Source organism: Hydra vulgaris, chromosome 14 (genome assembly GCF_038396675.1).
Source record: "Hydra vulgaris chromosome 14, alternate assembly HydraT2T_AEP".
NCBI lineage: Eukaryota > Metazoa > Cnidaria > Hydrozoa > Anthoathecata > Hydridae > Hydra > Hydra vulgaris.
Genome location: NC_088933.1, coordinates 34,735,146 through 34,749,327, shown reverse-complemented (window position 1 = coordinate 34,749,327; position 14,182 = coordinate 34,735,146). Strand labels below are relative to the sequence as shown.

At 24.4% G+C, this 14,182-nt stretch overlaps 1 protein-coding gene across 1 annotated transcript in view; it reads left to right on the top strand.

The window, feature by feature from the left end:
* The window catches only part of LOC101239426 (receptor-type tyrosine-protein phosphatase F), a 119,941-nt gene that overhangs the window by 44,411 nt on the left and 61,348 nt on the right, over nucleotides 1-14,182 (top strand). The window lies entirely within an intron of this gene.

Below are 14,182 nucleotides of genomic sequence, written 5' to 3'. Positions count from 1 at the left end.
ATAGTTAAATTTTTATAAAGTTTTATAATATATAAGTTATTTTTAATGTTTGCATTATGGCAAAAAAACAAATCATTAATTTTCTTCTTTTAAAAAAAATGTTTGAATTTAAATGGGTATAAAGTGAATTAAAAGATAAAGTGTGAGAAATGTATTAAGATAGTTTACACACACACACACACACACACACACACACACACACACACACACACACACACACACACACACACACACACACACACACACACACACACACACACACACACACACACACACACACACACTCTTAAACTAAAAGAACACATGTTCAGATTTATAAAGGAAGTATTTTATGCCAATTACCATTTCAGTTTTAATGCAGAAATGTGTTGCTCTAAGTAAAATGCAATATAAAAAATATACTATGTAAAATAAATATATATTGACACATCAGAGTATAAAACTGCAGAAAGCAAAAATAAGCTTTTATTTAAACTCCAAAACTAAAATACATTAATGATTGTACCTTCAAAAGCATATTAGATCAGTAATAATCATCGATTGTTCTTACAAACTTTAATACCTATATATGTTTGTTATTAGTCAATAACTTTTACTTTTACTTGTGACCGGGCAGATTGAAGTTCCAATTCTTCAGTATTTCTAAACTGACCATCTGTTGAAATATTCACATTAGTTTATACAGTTACACAGTATTAATAAAACACTTTAAAACATTTAAAAATATTTATTAATGTAGTAAATATTTATTAAGTGCCATTATGTCACTGTGTAATTTTACTTTAGATTTCTACTAAACTCTATTAGTAGTGTTCTATTTCTACTAAACTCTATTAGTAGCACAAAGATTAATTATAAATATTATACATCTTTATTAATTAGGATTTAAAAACCAACAGTATTTGACTTTTTTACTAACAAGTCGCAGAAAAATACAATATCACAAGCAACTGTTTCATCAACATCAACAATAATAGCTTCTGAATTATTGCCATTAGCTTTCTGTGTAGCTAAATCTTCTCAACCAATGTCAATCGTTTCACCAAGTTCTTCCAGAACAGCAATACTACCTTTCTCTTTATTTGTGGCTCCAAATTATGTAACATGTTCTGAAGTACTTTAGGCGCTATATGTTACACAGCAGCATTTCTCTTACAGATTGTGTTCAAAAATAGGAAAATTGTTTCAGTCTGTTTCCTGACAGTTTTACAGCTGAAAAAAAATGACTATTGGGAAAACTAAAGTAGTCTATAACATCACACATGGTCTTGCCCCATATTTCCATGATCTTATTTTCTAAGGGGGATGTTTAGCTCTACGCACATAGTTGTTTGTTTTAATGAGTCTTTAAACAAAGTTGTTCAAAAAAATTAAATGGGTATTTGAATTTGTAATTGGGATGTTATTCACAACCATGTGACTACAAGATTTTATTTTTTATCAGTGTTTCTTGGTCATGCATCTACAAATGATTTGTACAAAGGTTTAACAAGTGTTTTAAGTCTTCCAGACAAAGTTTTGCAAATTTCTATGGGTGGACCAAATGTGAATTGGAAGTTTTTTGATATTCTCAATGATGAATTTGGTGAAAAGTTTGAAATATCTATTCTTGAAATATGATCATGTCAATGATTATATTTCAAGATCTTTTTTCAATATTTGGCTTCGGAACCATTCTTAAGATTTTTCAGTCAGATTTTCTTCATTAGCATCATTCTTATATCAAGAACTTGAAAAGCCAATGAGACCATGCAGAACTTTATTTAAAAAATGTATTGGAGGGAGTAAAATTTGTTATAAAGCTAATGAAAATAGATTTAACCGTGCACAAGTATCACCAATGAAAGTAAAACTTGGTATTGCTCTACTTGGTAAAATAAAAGTAAGTGAATGTCAGAAGTTACAATTTCAAAGTGATTGTATTCAGTTTTACATTGGAGTTGTTAATAAGTTGAGAGAAAGAAGTCCTTTAAAATATAAACTTACAAGAGCTATCTCAGCTTTAAACCCCATTATTGTAGGTTCTAATTTTGACTCAGGAAAAAACAGAATGACTGATTTACTCACAGTTCTTCATGAATCTAAATGGATTAATGCTACAATAGCTGATATGGTCAATAATCAGTATCTAGATTTATGTGATCTTGCGAAAGGCATCCATAGGATAGAATTTACAAATTACAATGTTTATAAGGATAAGTTGGATGTTTTTTAAACCCTTTTATAAGCAAGAATTCTAATAACTTATTTAACTATTCAAAATTGTCTTTACTTTTTCACATGGTAAGGCACAGGTTGAAAGTGGGTTTTCTATCAATTCAGATGTTCTTGTTAAAAATTTGCACCAAAGTTCTTTAGTTGCCCAAATACAAGTTTATGGTGGAATTCACCACGTTGGTAGAGTTTGCAATGTGGAAATAACGAAATCAATGATCAAAAGTGTAAACATATCCCATTCACACTACAGGGTTCATGAAAACAAAAAAGAAAAACAAGACTGTATCGATATAAAAATAACTCTGCAAAAAATTAAATGCTAAAAAAAAGAGTTAAATCAACATCATCAGGAAGATACACCTCAAATTTAACTAGAATTAAAAATGCTATCACCCAAAATGGAATGAACAAGTTTACATTATTTTCGTTTAAAAAGATTTAAACTATTTAAAGATTAGTTTATTAAAAAGCAAAAAAAATTTTATCAAACCATTTAAAATGTTTATTTTTTAACTCATAATAACTGAGTTATATATTTGTAAAATTAGCTTATATCTTTGCCCTTTCGTCATTTTTCAAGGAAATTTATTCATTTGCTATCAAGATTTCCAAAAGAACATTAGACAAAAGGGACCAAATATATTGCATATATATTAGCATATGCATATTTATTTTATACTATTATTGGACTGCTGTTTGTTTTCATATTAAACTCTTTGTTGTTTTTATAAATTTTGAAGCCTACTCTAATAACCTACTCTAACTTAGTCTACTCTAATTTAGCTTAGTCTGCTTTAATTTATTTCCATTCTAAAAAACTAGTTGAAAGCTTACTTCACTTAATAGTAATAATATAGAAAAGTCTGAAGCCTAAATTATGATTGTTTAACTTATATAGTAAAAGAATTGAAAAAATAATAAATACATATATATAATATATCTTATATATTATTTATCTTTTAGCAATATATCGTTTATATTATTTTTTTCTTCATATATTTGGTATTAAACTGAGAAGCATTTACAAGCAAGAGTTAAAAAATTTAAAAACTCATACTTAAAAAATAACTGAGTCAGGGAAAAATATTATAAGTCAGGCAAAAGTCAGGGAATTTAATTGTACAAAGTGGCTGACCACATGTAGCCACTTTGTACAATTAAACTATTATCTGTTAACTAAATTAACTTTTTCAAAATGTTTGATTCTATTCAAAAATATTATAGACTTAATGTGTGTGTACATATATATATATATATATATGTATATATATATATATATATGTATATATATATATATATATATGTATATATATATATATATGTATATATATATATATAATATATATATATATATATATATATATGTATATATATATATATAATATATATATATATATATATATATATATATATATATATATATATATATATATATATATATATATATATATATATATATATATATATATATATATATAGATATATATATATATATATATATATATATATATATATATATAGATATATATATATATATATATATATATATATATATATAATATAGATATATATATATATATATAGATATATATATATATATATATATATATATATATATATATATATATATATATATATATATATATATATATATATATATATATATATATATATATATATATAAAAAGGTGTGCAGCATGAAAAACACTGTTAAATTACACCGTTTTGGTGTATTTTATGCTGCACACTTTTTTAGTGTTAGTTTACACCGTTTTGGTATTAAATTACATCGTTTTAGTGTATTTCATGCTGCACACCTTTTTGGTGTTAATTTACACAGTTTTAGTATTAAAATACACCGTTTTAGTGTATTTCATGGTGCACACCTTTTTATTGTTAAATCACAAAAACAAAAAAACACGCATATATTTAATTATAAAGTACATAAAAGTATGTTCCTGTTTATGTTCTTCTCATTAAAAATGATCTTAAAAAATGTCTTTATGGTTTATTTAAAGTTAATGATTTTAATAGTTATCGATAAAAGAAGAATTTTTTAAAATATAAACTGCCAGCATTAACCAAAATGATTTTGAACTAGAAGGATACTCTAGGTTATATGTGGGGAGAGGAAAATCTTGATTTTTTAATCCTTATTATTGATATAAGTAATTCCAACTAAATAAGTTAAACTTTTAACAAAGCAGGAAAAAAATTATTATAATACTCAATCATGACATACTTGTGGTGTCTTCATATATATATATATATATATATATATATATATATATATATATATATATATATAGATATATATATATATATATATATATATATATATATATATATATATATATATATATATATATATATATATATATATATATATATATATATATATATATATATATAAATAAGTATAATACCGTTACTCGCAGTACCAGGAACTAGCATTTAGCTTATGTTTATAATAATATAGATAATATAGTTTTGCAGCTCAGAGTTTCATGCGTTTCCACAATCATCAGGCAAGTAGCAGAAAAATTAATTTTGCTACAAATTTTGTTTAGAAAATTACGGTATTTATTTAGGTTTTGAACAGAAATTTGAAAATATTTAGTCAATAGGTGTAAGTTATTTATTAGTAATTAGTTTATATAACTGACAAATAAAAATTTATAATTTAATTTTACTTAGACTGTTAAAATAATAATTTGTATTTACATATTTAAAATTTAAACAGAGGTATAATAAATTATGTTGAATGCATAATTTATAAATAATTTTAGATTTTTAAGAAAAAATAAAAAATTATAAAAAAATATAAAAAAATAATTAAAAAAAATGTAAAAACTGTTAGTGAATGTTATTAGTTAATAAAGTTTGTAGCAGTCTATGTAATTTTTTAGTAAATTTTTTATTAAATAGTTCATCAGGTTTCAAATAAGAAATAGTTGCAAGTTTTTTATTTAGGCAAAGGTGACATTTTTTTGAAATGTTTGAATAAGGGGGAGCAGATTTTGAAATAGACCAGGCAAAAGTGGGGGTTTTGTTAAATTTGCTTTTCAAGCTTCATTTACATTCATATATAAATATATGTATATATATATATATATATATATATATATATATATATATATATATATATATATATATATATATATATATATATAACAACTTGTTTCGAAAATGTCTGCTGACACCTCCTAAATGTGTTCTTTATAATCAAATGATATTGGTTTTAAAAATTTTTGAATAAAAATTTTTTTAGGGGTGCTACAAGACCCTTAAACATCAAACAGATTCAAAAAAAGGGAATTCAGCAATATTTTTTTGTTTATAATTTTTATCTCAATTTTTTTTTAACTAATGATTAATTTTGAAATTTTTACATAGTTTTGCTTCATTTGAGACCCAACATGACATACTTTTGGAAAACTTATTTTTTGATAATATTAGGAACCTGTTTGATGTTTAAGGGTCTTGTGGTACCCCTAAAAATATTTTTGCTTCAAAAATTTTTTAAATCCAGTATTATTTGATTATATAGAACTCATTTAGGAGGTGTCCGCAGATATTTTCGAAACAAGTTCTTTTTAGCACCACCCTAATATACATATATTAGGTTTCTAATATATATAAATATTAATAATAAATATTAGTTTCATAAAATACTTTCTCAATGAATAAACTCTTTCTAACATAAAACTGGAAAGTTAATTTATTCTCACCTTTCTTATTTCTATAACTTTATTTGACATAACCACATTTATAAATGGACAAAAGAATATGATTTTTGAAGTCAAATGTATTTTTCAATTTCTTATTTTGATCAGGAAATTTTTTTTTTTTAATCAATACTTTACCATTTACCACTAATATTGTATGAGTTTTTAAGTTCGAATTTTAAAGCCCTAAAGCATTTTGTCAATTAACATATTATTCAGGCTTGCTTATGGATTTATACCTTTGAATTATTTAAACTATTGTGGTGGAAAAAAAACACTTTGGATGTATGAAATAGACTCTTTCCCATGCATCTGCAATATTATTTGCATTTTGTAATCGTCTATTTGAGAAGATATTGTGTTTAGAAAACATGATCTACAAAGCCCATTGTTATTAAAAATGTAAAGTATGTAATTTAAAAAATGAGTTTGATTCGTTTTTAACGAAAATATACATTTTGCAAAGCCGAAAAATACGTCTTTAAAGCTAAAAATAAAAAGTGAGATAATTTATTGAATTTTAGCCCTAAAGTTTGTAAACACAAATATAAAATTATACTGAGTATAATTTATAGTCCATCAATGAAAAAAAAAACACCCTAAAATCTATTGAGCTCTTTTTTTTACCACCGAATACCACATCTAAATTTCAACCAATGGATCAGGGAGTTATATGCTCTTTGAAAGTTTATTACAGTTTATTACCTTTGGCATTGCAAAGGCTGGTCATTGCTATCGATAAAAGAAAAGATCTTCTTGTTTTTTCGATTTCAGATGCAGTGAAAATGCTTGTTCTTGCATGGCAAAAAGTGAAAACCTCTACTATCATTAATTGTCTTGCAAAAGCGGGAATTTCCTAAGATCGACAGAAATCTGCCCATTCGGATGAAGACATTGACCCCTTTAAAAGGATTCAAAATCGGATAGAAAAACTATCTGAAAAACTTGTATGACTATATGCCCTTCAGTCTTACAGATGAAGATTTTCAACAAAAGCTCAATGCGGTCTCGGTTATATTCGATAGAGACTTTTCTTCAAAATAAGACAGAGTGACATTAGAACATTTTTTAATTTATAATGTATTACTTTTACCTTTAAAACTTTTGATAACTCAAATTGTTTTTACTTATCAGCAAAACTTGATAAAATAGAATGTCCCGATAACTCGAACATTCACTAACTCTTACTATTTTCTAGGTCCCTTGGAGGTTCAAGATATCAGGAGTTTACTGTATATATATGTATATATATATATACATGTATACATATTAATATAAATATATATATATATATATATATATATATATACATACATATATATATATATATATATATATATATATATATATATACATGCATATATAAATAAGTATATACATGTATATATGCATACATACAGAAGTGCACAGAGAGTGGGGGATCTGGGTCGGTTTTCCTAGCGCATCGCGTTTAAGGGGCATCATCTAATGACAACAAAAAAAAAATTATCACCATGCCAAATAAAAAATTAAAAACATCCAATAAAGAATGACATCAATTCAGACTTAACAAGCAGTCAAGAATTGTTCAGTCAAATAAAGTCCACTCTCTTGTTCACATAGTAATTGCATTTGTGTTCAACTTAGCAATAAATAACAACAAATAACAGAATATATTATATCATAATATATATTATGATAGTGTTGTATCAGGTTTAACAATTATACTTTTAGGAATATTAGATGTAAACAGGAATATTAGATGTGCATCTAATATTCCTAAAACAAGGTGTCTGCCAATATTTTAAGGTGGATTTCACTGACTTTTTCCTGATATTTTCGTGATCTTCTACCTGTTTTCCCTGATTTAATTTAAAGTAACCCAAACTCAACTTCACAAACATTGACCTAGATTCGTTTAGAAAAATGCTTTTCAACTGCAAAAATATAAACAATAATACAACCCACATTAAATGTATCAAGTTAATAAAACTGCCAAATAAACTTTTATATTATGTGTACCATATACAACTTGTTTATGTTATGCAATTTTTAAACTTGATACAATATAGAACAATGTTAATAAACAATATAGGACAATAATAAATAATATAGTACAATGTTAATAAACACTTTTTAACCATGGGCAATTGGGTTTTATAGGTAGTATTTTTTTATACGCATTATTTAATAATGTGTATATAAAAAAACAGTCAAAATTTTTTACTTACTTTAGTCATATAAATTAAATAATTTATTCAGAAAATAAAATAAGAAATTCAATTTGAGCTAAATGAACACTATTTTAGCTACGTGGAAACTACCTATAAAACGCAATTTGCACATACACGTAGTTAAAATATAAAACGCAATTTGCACATACACGTAGTATTGCATGCAATATATATTAGGCAAATGTCTTATTAGTAATAAGACATTTGTCATACCACATTTAATCATACCACAATAAAACGTTATACACTAAAATGCGTCTAACAACGTTTATTAATAAGTTTATGTTTTTGGTGTAAAACTGTTGGCCAAAAAGATTTAAAACAACTCTACACCATCTAATGGTAAACATAACATTTTAAAAACGTTATATTTTTTTGACTAAAAAATATATATATTTAAAAATATCTAATATTTTTTTAATCATCAAGTATAATTTAAAAAATTACGTTTAATTAGTTACATTTACTATGGGTTATTTTAAACAGATCTTAATTAAACTTTTATTAAGTTATTTATTTTTATTATTTTAAAAATGAAAAAGAATATGCTAAAGAAACAAAACTAGGTCAGAAAAAAAAAATTTATGCCCAGCTTCTTCCCATTGCCATTTGATTATTTGATTGGTAAAAGCTCTTGAACCTTTTTTATGTCGGTTAGGTGATTTTATGATTTTTCTATTTAATAACTTTTGTTAAAATATTGTTTTAAATTTATTTGTCACACTTCTACTTAAACTTGTCCCACTTACCCCAGTGGCACGGTTTCTTTAAAAGCAAAAATTTATATAGTTATTTATAATTGGCTGGAAACCTAAGGGGATTGAATCAGTGCCTAAAAGGAAGGTTTACTCCCCAAAACTTTTTTAGTTCAGTTTATACATCAAATAAAAAAGATATTGCAATTACTCTAAAAAAAAAATTTAAGCCTCCCACTTCTCCCCAATCTCCCCTACACCATTTTACACCGTTTACACCAAAAAATGTGTAAATTTAAATTCTTTGCTTAAATTATTTTCAAACATCACAGTTTGAAGTCATGTGAACACCGAAATGGTGTAATTATACACCTTTTAATTAAAAATGTACACTGAAGGTTGATTTATAAAAAAGTGTAAAATAACGCCTTTTTATATTTACTACACCATTTCAAAAAGGTGTAAAAATCAAGCATTGTAAAGTTTTTCTTTTTTTACACCTTTTAATTAAATGGTGTAAAACAATGTAAAACAGCTTTACACAGTTTTACAGTGTTTTTTAAAAGGTGCAAAAGAAAAAAAACATCACAATATTTGATCTTTACACCTTTTCAAAACGGTGTAGTGATTAAAAAAGGTGTTTATTTACACCATTTTATTAAAAATAACCTTCAGAGTGTATAATTACACCAAAATGGTGTAAGTTTACACTTTTTGCTTAAATGAGTTTCAAAAAACTCCATTTGAGGTTATATTAACACCAAAACTGTGTAATTTTACACATATATATACATACATACATACATACATATATATATATATATATATATATATATATATATATATATATATATATATATATATATATATATATATATATATATATATATATATATATATATATATATATATATATATATATATATGAAGACCTCAGTGGAAAAACCGGCGTTGTCACATTTAAAAAGTATTGAGAAAGTATTTATTGATCATTAATAAAAGTCTTTATTTAAAGCAAATGAAACTAAGCAATTTAAAAAAATTTATATTATTATTATTTTATTTAAAATTTATTCAAAAACAAAACATTTTGTAATTTTTTATACAAAATTTTTTTTTTCTTTGCTTTAAATAAAGACATTTATTAATGATCAACAAATACTTTCTCAATACTTTTTAAATGTGACAACGCCGGTTTTTCCACTGAGGTCTTCATATATATATATATACATACATATATATATATATATATATATATATATATATATATATATATATATATATATATATATATATATATATATATATGTGTATATATATATATATATATATATATATATATATATATATATATATATATATATATATACATACATACATACATACATACATACATACATACATACATACATACATACATTTATACATACATACATTTATACATACATACATATATACATATATATATATACATACATACATACATGCATGCATGCATGCATACATACATACATACATACATACATACATACATACATACATACATACATACATACATACATACATACATACATACATACATACATACATACATAAATAGATATATATATATATATATATATATATATATATATATATATATATATATCAGTAGAAAATTACTTAACAAAAATTGTTTCCATTTGACACTGTTTCATCAACAAAGATTCATCAGAAGATTTCTGATGAATGTTTGTTGATGAAACAGTGTCAAATGGAAAAAATTTTTGTTAAGTGATTTTCTACTAATATATAATTGCTCTGTTCTTTTAAGAACATTGAGCACTCTATTGTGTAGAATACTTTTTAAAGTTGTTTAAATATATATATATATATATATATATATATATATATATATATATATATATATATATATATATATATATATATATATATATATATATATATATATGTATGTATATATATTAGGGTGTCTTAGCCACCCCTTATATTCTAAAAAAGATTTGTTCATATTTTTAAAAACTGCTATTGGTTCTCATAAGCAGCTCGGTTAAATTTTTTTTTAAATTTGGGTTGTTTTTTCAAAATTGGATTTAGGGGGAGCACAAGACCCTTAAACACTTACAGATTCCCTTATATTATAAAAAAATTTTTTTTTTCATTGCAGAAAAAAGACCTTTAATAACTAAAAATGAAAGAAGTGTATTTTTTTAATAATAATTGCCAAAAAAATCTTAAATAATTTGTTTATAAAATGATTGTTATTTTTGAAATTTTTATATAATTTCGCTTCTTTTGAGACCCTACATGACATACTTTTAAAAAACTTTTATTTTTATAATATTAGGGACCTGGTAAGTGTTCAAGGGTCTTGTGCTTCCCCTAAATTCAATAAAATTTTGAAAAAATTTAACCAAGTTGCTTGTGAGAACCAATATCAATTTTTAAGAATATAAACAGATCTTTTTTAGAATATAAGGAGTGGCTGGGACACCCTAATATATATGGGCAATTCCATTTTTAACTTATGTTACACGCACAACAACTTTAACAAATATTTACCTATTTAAACTGTAAATTAAACTTTTGGCTATTTTGTATGAAAGCTGTTAGTCTAAAGTATAAAATAAGCAAAAAAGTTTTGAGTTTGGCAAAAAGAGGGCGAACTTATTACTGAAAATGCCACTTAACTTACATTACATGGAAATCAAGGTAAAAAATTTCTTCAGCTTTAAGGTCAGATTTCTATGAATTAGTAAAGCAGTTTGTATTAGAAACTTTCACAAGATGTTACTAGAACTCTATGCCAATTTAAAAAATATAAAATTTTATCAGAGGTGACCAGCTAAGGAAAATAAACTGGTTTTTTTGATACTATATATTTAACTTACGTTACACCACTTACGTTACCGAGCGATATTTATCATAGATTTTTTATATTTATTATTCAGAGCTAGAGTTATGTAACAAAAGAATTGCAAAAGTATTGAACTCATTCATTAAAACTAATTAACAAAGGAAATTTTAAAAAACTGATGGCACTCCTGAGTGATTTTTCATATGATTTATGAAAGTTATTTAATGGAAAACAGCTTTTACGCAAGACCAAGAGCATCTTAAAAAATTATTTTAGTATTACAACTTTGTTAACACTTATTTGAGTCGTTTAAATAAGAAAATCTTTGTTGAAGTTTTTACTTGCACTTCCTACGCTTATGCGTATTGCGTTATTTTCATTAAGTTGAATTTTTAAAATGCTGCAAAGTATTTACATTTAAATCTTATAAAATATTTTTGACAAAAAAACTGCCACCACAGTTTAGGAAGGAGAGGGGTTCAGGTATATGTGACAGGAGGGAAGGGGTTAAGAATTGACAAATATAGTGTGACGTGCTTTATAAATGACCCATAATTGAATTTACTAACGATTTGTTTTACTAAAACAAAAATAAATTTTTTTTTTTTAATATTAAGTGAATAGCAAATAAATTTATTTATTTTTTTTAATGTCTAAATTCAAATATTTATATATTTCTTATTTTTATTAATTTATGTGTATTTACATGCCAACTAAAATAAGAATACATAAAAAAAATAAAAAAGCAATAATATAAATAATTTTAATTAACATTAACAAATTTTTTTCTTCTAAATTCTCCTAATAAAGTTAAAATCTTGTTGAATTACTTAATGAAATAATTCATTTTGTAAACAAAAACTTAACAAAAAAGTGCAAGAACTTTAGTAAATGCATGTAGTTTTAACTTACATTACACAAATTGAAAATAAAAATGTGCTTTAACACTTAACATTTTTATTTAAACGCAACTTAACATTTTTATTTGAACGTATATCACGTTCAATCACGTGGTGATGAAATATCGCGGCTGCCTTACGAGTGGTAAACAAAAGTAAACATCGCGAGCGTTACAGATTAACTAACAATATTTAGATAATAAATCTTTAGATGAATTTGTAAATTTCCTTCTTAAGTTGAGACTGCATTTCGTTTAGGAATTAATTGTATGGCTACAATAATACATAACACTTGCATTCTTTTTTACAATAGTCATATTAAAGAAAAAATGCAAGTGTTTTTCATTAGCAAAAAATTAATCCTTTCTTGTGCTCTTTGTCTGTTACTTTGTAAAATCAGTAGTTATTTTGTTTTAAGAACCCAGAAAATTGAAACATGTTTGAAATCTTTTAGCTATTCCTTTTCCGGTGTTTAAGTGTTTTGTGTGTTATTCAAAACTTTAAAGTAAAATGTAACATTTAATATTCTAAATTTTAACTAAATTAACTAAATTTTAGAAAAAACATGTAACTGTTGCAATTTTTATGTAACTTATGTTACATGAAAATTGCAATAGTTCTTTTGTTACTTTCTTAGAATACATATATTTTATAAAGTATTTTACTTAACCAACATCAATTTAAACATGTTAGCTCCATTTTCATGCTAAATTAATTCCGATTATGCAATTAAATTCATTGTTAAAATAACATTTTACAATGATACCATTTTTATAATGTGACAATGAGAAAAACCGTAACTTTTGGAAGCATAAAAAAATGACTTAAATAAATTAATTTTAGTATTAAAGGTATATTTTAAATAAACTTTTGTGTCTACATCAATATTCATTTGCTAAAAGTTGACAAAAAAAAAAGAATAAAATTTGACTACTTTTTCATTTTCTGCCGTGGAAAATGAAAATTAGTCCAAAATTTAGTTTTCACAAACTGCCCGTTATCTAAATTAATTCCACCACTTAAAGGTGAACATTAGTACCTCTGTATTTCAAGAGCTTTGCGCACTTTTCGATCAAATTTTTTTGTTTCAAATTTAATTGTTTTTATGTTTTCCCACTTTATTTCTTGTGAGCAAAACTTATTATGGGTGATAATGTTTCCCCTTGTTTAAACTTTTTAGATATTGTTGAGTTTGAGTCCTAATTTGAAGTTTAGTTTTGCCTACGTATCTCTTTGAGCATTTGCATTCAATTAAATAAGTTTTGCGTTGACTATTATGTGACAATATAGATTTGTTTTTTGACGTTAGTCATGTTCTTAAATTTGGATTTGATTTGAAGACTACTCTATAGCCAGGTTTCCGAAATATTTTCCTTAGTTTTGGGGATAGTGATGGTATCCACGGTAATGATATATTAGGGAGGTTAAGAGAATCTGATTGAATTTTGTTGATTTTTAGAGACTGTTTATTTCCAATTAAGTTTGCAATCCGTGTAAGTTGGCATATGTTGTACCCATTTTTGTTTAATATTTGAATAAGGAAATTAATCTCATCTTGCGTAACCTTTAAGTA